Below are 14,239 nucleotides of genomic sequence, written 5' to 3' on the forward strand. Positions count from 1 at the left end.
CACACTTGCTCACAGCCTGGGGGCGGAGCCTGTCTCCTGCCAGTCAGGGCCACAGGAGGCCTGCACTTCCGAGCCAGGGGACCAGCAGGGCCTGTGGAGGCACGCTTTGCAGTAACAAGAGGGTGATGCCTCTGATTCTCGAGGGAGGGTGTAAGTGGCTTGTGGGGGACAATTCCTCACTGGAGGGTGGCTGGAGCCCCTCAGCCGAGGTCCAGCTGGACAAGGCACCTTGTCCCTTGGGTTGGGTTGGTAGCTGGGTTGGGGGGCATATCTGGCAGAAGCAGGGGAACTCTCCACCAGGCCTTTGAGGTCCTGTGAGGTTCAGGGTTGTCAAGGTAACTCATGAAATCTGAGGGCTTACACCACAGGCTGTCAGGATGAGCTGGTGTCTGATGGGTGACTTCCTCCCTCTCCTAAAACGATAAAGGTCAATGCTCGCTCCTGTCACACGTCCAACTGTGGTCAGCAGAGAGGATTCTGCTCACCACAAACACCCGGGGACCAGGCTGATGGAGTGCCACTGTCCTAGGGTGTCAGAATGTCCCCATGTTCTTCTCGGTCACAGTGATGGGGAAAAACAAGTAGGAGCACTGAGCTCTGACCCTTACATGCTCCCTCCTGGAAGGGTCTCTCCCCACCTCTATTCTCATTTCTTGGCCAAAGCAGGTCTCGGGGCCACTCAGGGCATGGGGACGTGTGGTTGTCCTGTGGGGGCGCCGGAAGGACAACTGAGTCTCAGCGAACCCCGGCCACGTCCTCTGCACGCCGCTCGTGCAGATTTGGGTCCTCACCCGACACTCCGGATTGACCAGTTTTCCGTCTTATTATGTATTCTTTTAAAATTAATTAATCGATTAATTAATTACTTTCATCATCATAAGTGCACGCCTTAATCCCCATCACCTATTTAATCCATTCCCCCCACGACCACCCACTTCCCCTCTGGTAACATCAGGTTGTTCTGTAAAGTTAAGAGTCTGTTTCTTGGTTTGCCTCCTTTTAAAAAAATTTTTTTAACTTAGCTCATTTGTTTTGTTTCTTAAATTCCACATATGAGAGAAATCATATAGTATTTGTTTTGCTCTGACTGACTTATTTCGTTTGGCCTCATACTCTCTAGCTCCAAACGGCAAGATTTCATTCTTTTTCATGGCCGAATAATGTTCCATTGTGTATATTATACATACCACTTCTTTATCCATTCATCTGTTGCCGGATACTTGGCTCTTTCCATAGTTTGGCTATTGTAGATAATGCTGCCATAAACATCGGGGTGCGCGTATCCCTTTGAGTTTTTGTGTTTTTTGGGTAAATACCCAGTGGTGCGATTAACGGATCGCAGGGTAGTTCTATTTTTAATTTTTGAGGCACCTCCGTGCTGTTTTCCACAGTGGCTGCACCAGTTTGCATTCCCACCAACAGTGCACGAGGGTCCCCTTTTCTCCACATCCTCGTCAACGCTTGTTGCTTCTTGGGTTGTTGATTTTAGCCATTCAGACGGGCGTGAGGTGTTTCGATTTGCATTTCCCTGGTGAAGAGTGATGCTGAGCATTTTTTCACGCGTCCGTTGGCCATCTGGATGTCTTCTTTGGAGAAATGTCTGTTCAGGTCTTTGCCCCAGTGTCACCTGCTCTGACGGCCTTTCACTGACCCCCGTTTACAACTGCGACCCCTGTACCTCCGGCACCTTCTAGCACCCTCCCCTGCTGGCTTTTCCTCCGGCTCTGACCCCGACTCTCACTCTCTGCAGCTCACCGTTCATGCTTGGTGAGGCTCCTCCTTCCAGAATCGGGGCTTCTCCGCGTTGCCCAGGACGCACTGCCCACAGTGCCCCCCGCCCCGCCGCCCCGTGGACGTCGGAGCGTCCACGAGCCTAAGAAGCTGGCCGCGCCCCACGAGCCTAAGAAGCGCTCAGGCAGCTGCGCGAGTCGGGGGGCGGGGGGCGGTGCGCCTCCGTGTGGACCCCGAGGGGCGCCCCCTGGTGGTGCAGCTACTGGAAGGCGTCTGGTCCCCCGCTGATGGGACAAGGGCTGCATCGGTAAACGTTTTGTTTCCCAGCCTGTCTATACCAACTCTGCAGTACCCAGGGCTTCTCTGCCACATCCAGGCCAGGCCCCCGTCACTGCTCCCCTGCGCCTTGGGGTGCCTCTTTGCGGTCCTGCGGCTCCCACTCTCTTGCCCTCAACCACCCCTTCTCCACACGGCCGCGAGAGGGCGCCCTACAAGCATAAGTCAATGCTGTGTCTTGGGGTCCTATGGCACGTGTCCGGAAGTCCCTTCCTGGCCTGAAAGCCAAGGGCAGTCTGGCTGCGCCCGTCTCTACAGCATCACCACCCGCCACGTTCCCCCCATTCAAGGTGGTCAAGCCATACGGGCCTTTCTTCTGCCACTCGAACCTCTGAGCCTTTGCCTATGTTGTTCCCTCCGCCTGGAACGTCGTCCAGGGCATCTCACCTGGCTGGCTCCTATGTGGAGGTCATGTCTGTGCAAAGAAGTGTCACTTCCTCCGGGAAGCTCACTCAACAAGGTGGGTCCCCTGTGGCCCTCATCACGTTGTAGCTGATTATTTATACAGTTACTGCTTTCACGTCAGCCTGTCCTTTATGACTGGAGACCCCGCAGGGCACGGACTGTGTCTGCCTTAGTCACTCCGCACCCCGGAACCTGGCTCCGTACTTGGTACACGGCAGGAGCGTGAGCGTACTGGGGTCCCAGCCTGTCCAGGGCCCCGGGAGGCAGGAGGACCTTGTGGGTGGAGGAAGGGAGTGATAAGGATAGGGGACGTGGGCCCGCGGGCCCCGAGGGATGCCAGCGGGGTCTCCCTGCTCTGCTCACAGCTGCCTGGGTGGTCGGGATGGAGCCAGAAGCCCCACATCTCCGTGGACAAGGTCCGGCATGCACAGTTGTGACTAATCAGGTCCCAAGCCCTGCTAACATGGCAGGGCGACTGGACCACTAGGAACGTCCCCCACAGATGCTCTGTTGGCTAAGGTGCGGAGTCACTGTGACCTCAGTCTCCTGCCCTTTCCCAGAGCATCTGGGACAGTCTGGCTCCAACCTCAGCCTGCCCACGACTTGCATCTCTGCTCACAGCCTGAATGGAAAGTGCCTCGTGAGCGTCCCTGGTTTTATACTAAGTGGTCTCTGATTTTTGGGGGGGCTTTTGGCCCCTGTTCCTAGACAGATATCTTTGGGGCCTCGGTCCCCAGGGCTGGATGGTAAAATACCACGGAAAAAGCTCTCCTAGCAGAGAGTTAATGAAAATGGTCCATTACAAACTAAATGGAACTAACTGTTAGCTAAAAAATAATTCGGCTAAATGACTTTCATCTCATCTCCCTGTAATCACGCCCATGCACGTCTGCCTCTGCCTCCTTTCCTCTCCCTGCCTCCCCCCTTCATGATGCCGCTTTTCCTGCTTTTTTTTTTTAGTTTTTTTTTAATGTTTTATTTATTTTTGAGACAGAGAGAGACAGAGCTTGAGCGGGGGAGGGGCAGAGAGAGAGGGAGACACAGAATCTGAAGCAGGCTCCAGGCTCCGAGCTGTCAGCACAGAGCCCGACGTGGGGCTCGAACCCACGAACCGCGAGATCATGACCGGAGCCGAAGTCGGTTGGTCAACCGACTGAGCCACCCAGGCGCCCCTGCTTTTCTTGTCTCTTATTCTTCTTTTCTGCTTAACAGGAGACGACATTTACAACAACATCATTTTCATGAAGATTTGCAGGGAAAGATGGGCAGAAACCCCCGCAGAGCTGACCATGTGGCTTCTTTCACAGGAAGCAAAGAAACCATTTTGCAAATCGCAAAAAAAAAAAAAAAAAAAAAAAAAGTCATTGGAGCCTAGAACACTGTTAAAGTCAGTTACCGCTGGGGATGGAGAAGAGGTGGCCTGGGGCCAACGGTGGTCCAAACAAGAGGCCCGCCCCACCTCTCCCCAGCTGTCCGCCTCATTCTTTCCCTCCAGCCTCGTATCCCTCAGTCTCCCCTCCCTGACCTGACCCTGAGCTGCACCCTGAACCTTAGAAAGCTCATAATCACAATACGTAATGTCTATTGAGAACACGGTATGTCCCAGATGCTGAATTGAGTACTTTAAATTAGAAGTGCCTTACGCATTCACCCCACATATCATTTACAAATTCTCTTTTCCTCCGTTCACTGGGCATTTACCCAGTGCCACCGTAGCCAAGACACCGTGGTGAGAAGCGAACCAGTATTTACCGAGCGCCATTATCTCAGTTTACCCCTCCAGTGATCCCTTCCGACGGTCAAGGAAGCGGGCTCATGGTTCGGGCTGAGGTTCACACCGCCTCTGTTCTGGGTCTCATGGGCACCCAGCGAGGGTTGAGCAGAGAGCGAGCCCTCTCATCCGCGTCCGTCCTACCTGTATGGGGCTCCCGCTCTGCCCAGGGGACGGTATTGCTGTTGCCACGGCTGTGACTGTCATAACGACAGGCACAGCTACACCGCCTTGCAGAGCCTGCCCTGTGACTGGCACTGTGCACCTGCTCCCGTGATGACCTTTCGCCCGCAGTAACCTTGCGAGGCAAGACTCGGCCCTGGAGACAGATACGAATCTTCCGTCTTCGAGGCTAAGGATTTGCCCAGGCCTCCAGCAGGCCGGCGGCCGGACCAGGAAGTGATCCCAACACCTTTGCCAGCCTCACACACCGGGATGTGCGATTTCAAGAAAGGCAGGAAGGCCACATCTGCCAGATGAATGGAGAAGCTGAGGAATCTGGCCGCAGGAGGAAGCATGAAACACAAGAGCAGGGAAGCCAAGATGAAACTTGACAGAGAGGGGGGCGGCCATGGCAACCAGGTCAGTTTCAAGTTCCTTAAGTTCTGAAGGACCGCCTGGAGCCAGTCCCCACCCCTGTTATTCTCTGCTTAAAGTGAACGGACAGTTTCCCTGTTACTTACAAGGAACCCTGACTCGATGCCAAGGAAACCTGTTTATTTTTAAAATCTGCATTAAAACAAAACAAAAAAAAGCTCAGAGAGCCCTCATAAATATCAGAAAGGAAGTTTTTGCAAACCTTTATGGAAAGAAAACTTGCAATCTGGACACACACTTGTTTAACAAGTGATAATTAACTGCTGACAATATAATTTCAGCCTATTTTTCATAGAAAGGTAATCAAGACAGCCTGGGGAGTGCAGCCTCATGTGCGGAGCTCAGCCCCTCTGCCCACAGCTGCGGAGATGGCCTTGAGGGTCCCTGCTCCCTGCCAGGTGGGGTCTGGACCCCAGAGGTGGCACTGGTATTTCATACCCTGGGCTTTCTGGTCCTCACAGACCCCCAGGAAGGTCTCAGAAGGCGGCTGAAGCAGCTCTTCTCTCACCATGGGACTGTCCTCTCCTGTAGATGTCCTAGTCCCACGTATGCCTGGTACCGACCGCAATTTCGGGAGAGGGGGACACTCCTGTCCCTGCAGCTTCTGCCAGGCCTTGATCCAACAGGACGCCCGGCCCATCCCCCAGTTGACAGAGAGGAAACCGGGGCTCCGAAAGGTGGAGTCACTTGCTCAAGGCCACACAGCTGGTGAGGAGCCAGAAGGTGATGTGAACTCTGACCTGCCTGACTCTCATCCCCGACTCCCTTTCTCTGGTGATCTCGACCGTTCTTGCTTGAGTTTCCTCATCTGTGAGTTGGGGGTAACACTAACACTCTCCTTATGAGGACATTTGAGGAGGAAATAAGCTGATACATACATCTATACGATGTGTATGTATATATATGTGTATGATGTATATGATGTATAGATATGTATAGATGTAGATATCGTATAGATGTATATATCGTATATATACACATCATATATATGTATATGCCATATATATACACACACATATCATATATATGTATATATCACATATATATGATATGTGTGTTGTGTATATATATATATATATATATATACACAACACACATATATGTATTTATACACACAACTCTCAGAATAGTGCCTGGCCCTTAACACATGTTAACTATAATGCATATTAATTATTATTATTAATAATCATATAAAAATCATATCAACAAAATATTGATGTTATTATCAGTCCCTTATTATCATATAAATAATAGTAACCACAATATCAGCTGCGTACAGATATACTAGGTCAACTTCTTCCCTCCAACCAACCACAGGCCATTGGCTCCGACCCCTTTCATGGTCGCTGTATCCCTGTGGGACTCTGTCCAGATCCCCAGCACCCATTTATGAGGGCAACTGAAAGAAACGGCATGATGCTGAGTGTAGGGGAGGAATTGCTTCCCGGGCCCTGAAGGTCTGGGTCCTCTGAGGACAGACGTGTGCATCGTCTCCTGGCTGCCATTGTCAAGCCCCATGTCTCTGACCCGTACTCAGCTGTGCCTGCAGTGACTCACTGGGACGTTTGGACATTTCTGTACCCGTTTCTTTCCCCTGGGTCTTCCTTGTGATCCTCAGAATTTATGCCGCTTCCATTCTCCCCCATCATACCAGCTACCCGGAACCACTCACTGCTCCCAGAACATTCCGTACCCTTTCGCATCTCTGGCTCCCCTGCCTGGAGAACCTTTCCCTCCATTTCCCGCCTGAGTAAATTGGATGCTCTGAGGCCCGCCTTGAGCCCAGGTCTGTCTGCCCTGACTGAGCATGGATGGGACAGAGGCTCTGGACCCTCTTCCTCAGGCAGTACTACGTGCCCAGTTCAGCACGGCGGCCTGTGTGATCTCAGTCTTCACATCACCCTCAAGGTGGGCTTTATTATCTCTATTTCCCAGCTAGGGCCCAGGGAGGAGAACTGACTTGCTCTAAGTTACACATCTAGAAAGTGCCAGAGCCCAGGTGGAGACGCATGTCTGGCCAACCCCAAACCCTAGGCTACGGATACGGCCCCAGGCTGCCTCCTTTCCACGTTCGGGTCACGCGAATCCAGATGGTTCCTCCCCTAAAAGCAGCAGGGTATGGTGCCCGTGAATTCCCACTCTATTTGTCATTGATCCAGGCCTCGGGCCTGAAAGTTCACAGCTTTGCCACACAAGCCCAGGCACATGTGGACGTGGGAAGAAACTGCTCCAACACATCCTTGTGGACACTTGCGAGTTCCGCAAGAGGTTAGTGAGCACATCCATTGTACTCCAAATCTGTGTCCACACCCCAGGCCCACGTACTGAGTCCCGATCCATATATCCAGCTGCCTCCTGGACCCTTGCCCTTGGATGCCCCATGGGGTCCTCAGACTCAGTGAGCCCAGATGGGTCTGGGGTGAGTGGGGCAGGAGACGGACCCAACCTAGAGGCTGGGTTCTGGCTCCTGCTTCTGAAAGCCTTTTCCTTACAAAATCTAGAAATATTTGATCAAAGCCAGGGACAAGCAAATATTTGAACAAGCAGGGACATCCCCAGGGAGTGGAGAAGAAACGACAAGCTGGGTGATAAGCAAGGGCCAACTGGGCTGGGAGCGAGGCTGTGGATTCCGGGTGACCCTACGACTCGGGCGTCCCCCTCTCAACAGGGACAGATGAGGTCTTGTGCCCATGGGACCCCGTGAGTTGGGTATTCAGTCTCCACACAGAGCTGGGATTTTTGAAGTGCTATGTCTCCAGCGAAAGAGTGTATTAGAAACATAGATTCAACTGGGAGGATGTAGGGGATGGAAGGGAATCTTGTCTGTCTCTGGACTCCGGGTAGAGCTATAATAACACAGAGTTCTCCTGGGAATTTGTAAACACGGGCCGGCACCTTCCCTGGTCGTAATAGTTTTAATTCACTTTGCAAGTTTGATTTCTGGAAAGAGATGCCAAGGAACTAAGTCATGATTGGACCCAGCTTGATGGTACTTCTGGAGCCTCTGAAAAAGCCAATCCAGAATAATTCAGTATGCCCACGTCCTCCGCTCAGGCTATACGAGATTCCCGCAGAGAAGGCCCCGACGAAGAGGAGCTTGCAAACCTAAAGTCCAAAAGAAATGGAATATCCTACGTGAGAGGAAGCAGACAAAAATAGAAAGATTAATTCCAAGAACCTCAAGTAATAGAATGATTCCAGGGGGAGACTCTAATACGAACATGCTTAAAATAAAGATATGACAGAAAGAATCTATAGATGATATTTCCTCATCTGCAAACTGGAGACAATAGGGCAGTTTGCTAACGGGTTCTCTAGTGCATTCCATAGAGGGGCTGCCGGGGGGATCAGCACAGTGAGCCCCGTGGGGGAGGGGGCTGCTGTTACCATTGTCACAGCCCTCTGTGCCAGGCGCCCTCCCAGCCTTCGAGACAGGTGTCACTGCCATGTCACTTTACTGATGAGGACACAGGCTAAGTGGGGAGAACCTTCCTGGGGTCACGCGGCTGGGAACGGCCGAACCTGGACACAAACTCGGGTCCTCTGACCCTGAAGCCACTGGTGGACTGTGACTCTGCATAGCTGACCTCACCTTTCTGGGCCTCGATTTCCTGATCTGCACATTGTGGGTGCACAGGGGGGTCGTGGCTGGGATGAAGCACGGAAGCCCTCGACACTGTGCCCGCCACCGGGTGACCGGCCAGTGGGTGCTGTTATCGCCTGCGTCATACGGACAAGGAGCCTGAGGCTTAGACAGGCCAAGGGCTGGCAGGGCCTCACCGATCTGTGTGAACCTTGTAGACATCGGGTCCTGGGCTGGATCGTGAGCTCTGGGAGGGAGGACTTGTCTATCTGTTTCACTGACTTCTATCTGGGGCCAGGCCTGGGGAATGAATGAACAAATAACGAATGAATGAATAAATGAATGAAGTATTTGTGAGTCCTACTCCCGTTATTCCCATAAGAATGTTCTTCATGCCCAGGGGTTTCCCCAACAGGAAGCGGCTCTGAGAAGCCTTGTGGCCACAGACACAGGCAAGCCTTCCTTCAGGACAAAGGAGGCCACCTGAAACCCAGCCCTATTCTTACCTTTCCCACTGATCGCTGCCTGACACATTCTATATCTTCATCCCTTATGATCTGTGTTCCCCAGCCCATCACCATCTCCATGGGGTCAGGGAGTTTGTTCATTGCTGGGTCTCATGGTTGGTGCTCAGTGACATCCGTTGGGCTGTTGAAGCGATGTCACTGCTCTCTCAATTTCCCCCGTGTGCCCAGCAGGGAGATAGCATCCCCCTACAGTCACTGTGGGGACGTAATGAGACCGCCCATCTGGTCGTTACTGTGGGGCGACGCATGGAGGACGAGTGACGGCCCTCCCTGCTTTGCAACCAGGGACCTCGTGTAAGAAACGGATTCTACGGACAATGCGGGGCGAGCGTCTTCTTTTTTTTTTTTTTTTCTCTCTTTTCTTCTTTGGTGATAAAGCTTTCTGCAGTCAAGCTTTGTTTTGTCAGGAGAATAAGAGATTATCACACTGGCTGAAGCAGTCCACTGAGGACATTTCCAAGGGGACCAAGAGGCGAGAAGCGTCTCTCCCAGGACGCCCCCTGCTTTACCTCTGCTCCTCACACAGTCGATGACAGCGGCGACACGTCTGGGATGTTTCCAGGGCCCCACGCTGCACCCGCATTCTTGCACTTACACCTGTGAGAGAGACGCCCCCTCCCGCTCCAGAGATGAGGAGTCAGAGGTCTGGAAGGTGAAGTGCAACCTACCCACGGATGTGGCCGAGCTCACACTCGAACCCAGGTCTGCTTGACTCTGAAGCCCTGTTCATTGTTCCTTAAATACTCAGAACCCCCTACTCACTTAACTATTGAAGGATTGGCTCTAACCAGGGGTTAATGCATCATATGAAAAGGATATTTTAATGTCTATGTTTAATTATTGATCTTTTTCATAGGAGCCACCTCTATTTTCCTTCTCGTGTTAGAACTTCTTCCTTGATCTCTAAGAGTGGTTCGTTAATGCTTAGGGACGATTTGAAGAACGGAGCAAACCAGAAGCAAACCATGCAGCTGCCTGTCTGGTTGCTGGTGTCCTTGGGGGTGTCCTTGGCTGCCTTGGGAAGGTGAGCGGGGATCCCTCGATCCAGTTCCTGGTGACCCTGCTGGGGCTGCCCCCCGGGAGGCTGGACTTGCTCCGGGAGAGCAGAGGGGGTGCAGACGAGTCTGAGCCAGGCTGGTCCCGCCGGGCAGAGCCGGGCAGGTGACCGGCAGGGATGGTCACTGGATCTCCCTGCCCGACACCATCAACTGAGATGGGAGGCAGGAAGGTCCTGGAACTGGTGGAGGGTCCTATGTTGATGGACCCCAAGCTAACTCATGGTCATGTGATTCCCTGGGCACCCCAGGGGTCACCTCCGGGTTCCTGAGCCCCTGGATAAGCCGACTCAACCTGGCTACACAGCACTGACTGTGGGCTCTCGTGTCTGCTCCTTGGTGCTTTGGGGATGGAGTCCACAATCTGCACGGTGCTCAGGCCCTTTGTGATCAGCTCCCACCACCCTCTTAGGCTGGTCTTGCCCCCCCCCACCCCGCCACGGCTAATTGGAGGAGGGGGTTGGCTGTTACCTACCCAAACGGTCGGAGGGTCAGACACAGACAAGGGCTGTCCTTTACATCTGAAGGTGGGACCCAGTTAGGTGTGGTTTCCAACGCCTTGGAGAGAAGACAGCCCGAGTGAGCCGGGCTACTTAGGAAGGCAGACTTCTGGAAGCAGGCAGAAATTCCCCGCTCACAGGTGCCGACAGCCCTCAGGCCACAGGAGCAGCAGGGTCAAAGTGAGTCTTCTGGCCGGGAGACACCGTCCAGTTCTTCCAGACCCACGAGCTGACCCCAGTCACTGGCAGGTCGGGGCAGTGGAGACAGGAGACCAGATGCCCCCTCGGGCGCTCTTTCTCAGGGCAGAGCCCCTGGGCCCCTGGTCAGAGCCTTGGCACTCGCGTCCCGCACAGTCACGCAGTTGCCCCATGCGGTCCCTCCATCTCAGGCTCCGGATGTTAGAAGGAGAGGGGGCGCACGGGGGTGCGGGGTGGGGCAGAGGGGCTCAGACGCGAGACTGTGGAGAAGTAAAGGGAAGCAGTGATACCTGGAGAGACTCAGACAGGCTCCCTGAGGACAGCGGGGAGGGGCCGTCTGCTTATCAAACCTCCTTGTCCTGCAAGGGACTCCAGGCCGCTTGTAAAAGCCGCTGGCGCGGTGGGATCCGGCCGGCCCTCCCACCGGCGTTTGCTGAGCACCTGCTGTGTGCTGAGCACCTGCTGTGCACAGACGGGTCCCGTCCTCCGTCTGGTGGGGGAGAAGCGCAGGTCAGGAGGAGCCCCCATTTCTCTGCTGAGGACGAGCCCCGCTGGGGATCGGGGGGGGGGCAGTGACTGACTCTGACCCTGACCCGGGTCTCCGGTGAGAGCGCCCGGGCCCCCAGGAGGGTGGGGATTTGGAGAACCCTCTCCACCTCACGGGACAGGTAAGCGAGGCCCAGGTGGGGGCGTGACTTGCCTGCCGTCCTGGACCCAGGTTCCCCCAAACCTGAGTCCACAGCATCACCGGCCCAGGGGTCTCAGGACCGTCACGGCACTGCCTCTCCTCATCCCCGGGCCGCTCAGCAAAGTCTCCCACGCCGACATTAATGACACCTCCCGGAGGTTAATTTGTAAGGAGACAGTGAAAATGTTATTTAAGTAGCGATTATTAAAGTCATGCCGGGGGGTTGCCACATAATAAGTACTTCTCTGTGACCTCATTGTGAGGACAGTGTAGCAGTTTCCATTTAGCCCTGGGCACCGAAGCCACTTAGTCCCAGGGAGTGGCCCGCCCCGTGGCATCATCGATAATACTGGCTTAATAATGTTTTCATTAAACCCAAACCGAAGTCACTTTAGGACGCTTCTGGGAGAGGAACGCGCTGGTTTCCCTGGCCCCAGTGCCTGAGTGGACACCCCTTCCTCAGCGCGGGGGGTTTTCTGCTCTCCAGACCACTCCCTCTCCCGTGCAGCTGGGACGCCTGGAGCCCTGTGTCCCCTGACACACGCAGACGCCTCATCTGCTTGTTTCTTATATTTCCCATCGCTCATCCCTTCGCTCACCTTTCAGGGTTTTCTCGTTCATGTGTTGTGCTAATTCGTTCCTTGCTTTGCTCTGCGGTCCGCTCATCCCAACTGCCACCGCGTGTCCTCTCCGTCCCTCCTTCCTTCCACCGCCTGCCCGCGCACTTAGCTCTTCAAGGTCCCAAGGGGCCTCCTTCCTCCTCCTCACCTGCCTCGTGTTGGGTCCTTCCTTCACTCGTTCCTGAACGTGCTCACTCGTGTGTCTGCTCCCCAGCTCATGTGGTTTCTACTCGACCCGTTCATCCACGCATCGTCTGACAAAACCAACTTCCCTGGTGGTGTGGTCTGTGTGTCGGGTGTCTGTCCGGTGTTCTTCCCACCTTGCCTCCCCCACCAGCATGCTCTGGGCATCACAGTGAAAAGGGCCCTGTTCTTTGCGGGGGGGGGGCGCTTCTTATTCTGGCGTGATAGCGTAAAACACACACGGAAGGAGGCACATGCCTGCTGAGCAGAGCACCGAGAGCTCCCAATAGCTGAGCTCCCGGTGCCAGCACCCACCCCCGGGTGCCCCTGGGTCCGTCGCCATTTCTCAGGCATCGTTTGAGTTTGGGTCCCCTGTTGCCAGAACCTTCGACAAGGCTTTGATACCTGTGATTCAGCTGGGGGAGAAGGAAACACCCGAGGGCAGTGGGGAAGGGAGGCAGGGAGAGCAAGCCCTCCGATGAGGCCGTTATCAATTCAGTGACCATGGTGGGGCTCAAGACCAGATCAGATGGGGAACAGAAGACAGTGTCAACCACACAGGGCCCAGAGTTATCCACCAGAATGGCAGAAGATGGGTAATTTTTTTAAGTTTATTTTGAGAGCGAGAGAGAGAGAGAGAATGAACGGGGGAGGGACAGAGAGAGAGGGAGACAGAGAATCCCAAGCAGGTTCTGAGCCGTCAATGGGCAGAGCCCGACGCGGGGCTCGAACTCACAAAGCGTGAGATCACGACCTGAGCCGAAGGTGGACGCTTAACCGCCTGAGCCACCCAGGCGCCCCAAGGCATGTCTTTAAACCGTCATGTTCCTTGGGGCCACCCTTCCCAGCATCCTCCACTCCCTGTTCATTTAGGGTCCTCCTGCACACCCGGGCCTCACTCAGACTTACTGTCACATTCCACCCAGAAGGATCCTTTGACGCCAGTTGGCCCAATGGCTGTGTTTTACATGTTGGGGGAAACTGAGGCCAGAGAGGGGGAAGCAACAGGTTCCAGATCACCCAGTAGGCTGCAGGATGGCCCGACCCCCCACTCAGGGCCTGACTTCCTCTCTGAATCCAGAGAATTCTGCCAGAAACACTCTTGGAGAACAGAGTCAAGGAAGGGGAGCGTCTGCCTTTGAAAAGCCAGAGACTGATTTGCCCTGGGGCCATTTCTGCTGTTTAGGGCCTCCGTCCCCCAAACGTACACACTCAAGAGCCACGTTCGTGTTTCTAGGGTGGATGCAAGTCTCACTTCAGAAGAAACGCATGTGACTATAGCCTGCTATTGATGAAACTATAGCCAGTGAGATTCCCGTCTGGAGAATATATTGCAGGAGGAAAGGGTTTGACCCGGGAGAATTCCATCACTTATCCATGTACTTTGCTGCCTGAAACATACTTCATCGAAATGGAGAAAGAGGACATTTGAACCTTTGAAGGTTACCCTTCCTTTTCAAAACGGTCTGGGTATGGGTCCCGTGGGCACACGCTGACCCTGTGAAAGGTGAGGGTTCGTCACTTGTCGAATCTGGCCCTCTTATCGCTCTCCATTGCTACCAAATCCTTACCCTCCCGCACAAGGGACATCCCGGCACAAGGGACTTACCTCCTGCGCAAAAGACTCCTTCTTGCAACTTATCGTCTACAAATTTTCCTTGCAGCCTAGGAGTCTTTTTTCCTCTCCTTGGAGAGACCGGACACAGTTCCTGGGCCCGGAGACCTGAGGCTGGGCAACCAAGGATTCCGTTTCGGATACTCTGCTCTGCCCATGAACTACTACTAATAGTTACCATCTCCCGAGCTCCTGGCCTGTGCCAGGCGCTGTCCCCGGTGCTTTCCAGAAACACTCACGGCAGCCCTGCAAAGCGGAGGCTTCTTCACGTGCCCACTGTTGTCTCCTCCCTGGGTCGTGGCCAAGTGGCCCCAGTGATCTCTCTGGTTCTGCGGCTCTGTCTGCCTATCAATCCCACCCGGCCGGTGCCTGTGTACATATGAAACTCGGCCAGTCTTGATTTCAGAGAGAAGATTGGCCACTGAGCAAG

At 54.1% G+C, this 14,239-nt stretch overlaps 1 long non-coding RNA gene across 1 annotated transcript; it reads right to left on the bottom strand.

Annotated features, from left to right (window-relative positions):
- Positions 1–7,628: 7,628 nt before the first annotated feature.
- On the bottom strand, positions 7,629–10,689 carry LOC122227706. The gene is made up of 3 exons (XR_006206204.1): positions 10,481–10,689; positions 8,433–8,723; positions 7,629–7,945 (listed from the first exon to the last, which is right to left on the bottom strand). It is a non-coding gene; the product is annotated as an uncharacterized LOC122227706 (long non-coding RNA).
- Positions 10,690–14,239: the final 3,550 nt, after the last annotated feature.

This window comes from Panthera leo, chromosome C1, assembly GCF_018350215.1.
Source record: "Panthera leo isolate Ple1 chromosome C1, P.leo_Ple1_pat1.1, whole genome shotgun sequence".
Classification (NCBI taxonomy): Eukaryota; Metazoa; Chordata; class Mammalia; order Carnivora; family Felidae; genus Panthera; species Panthera leo.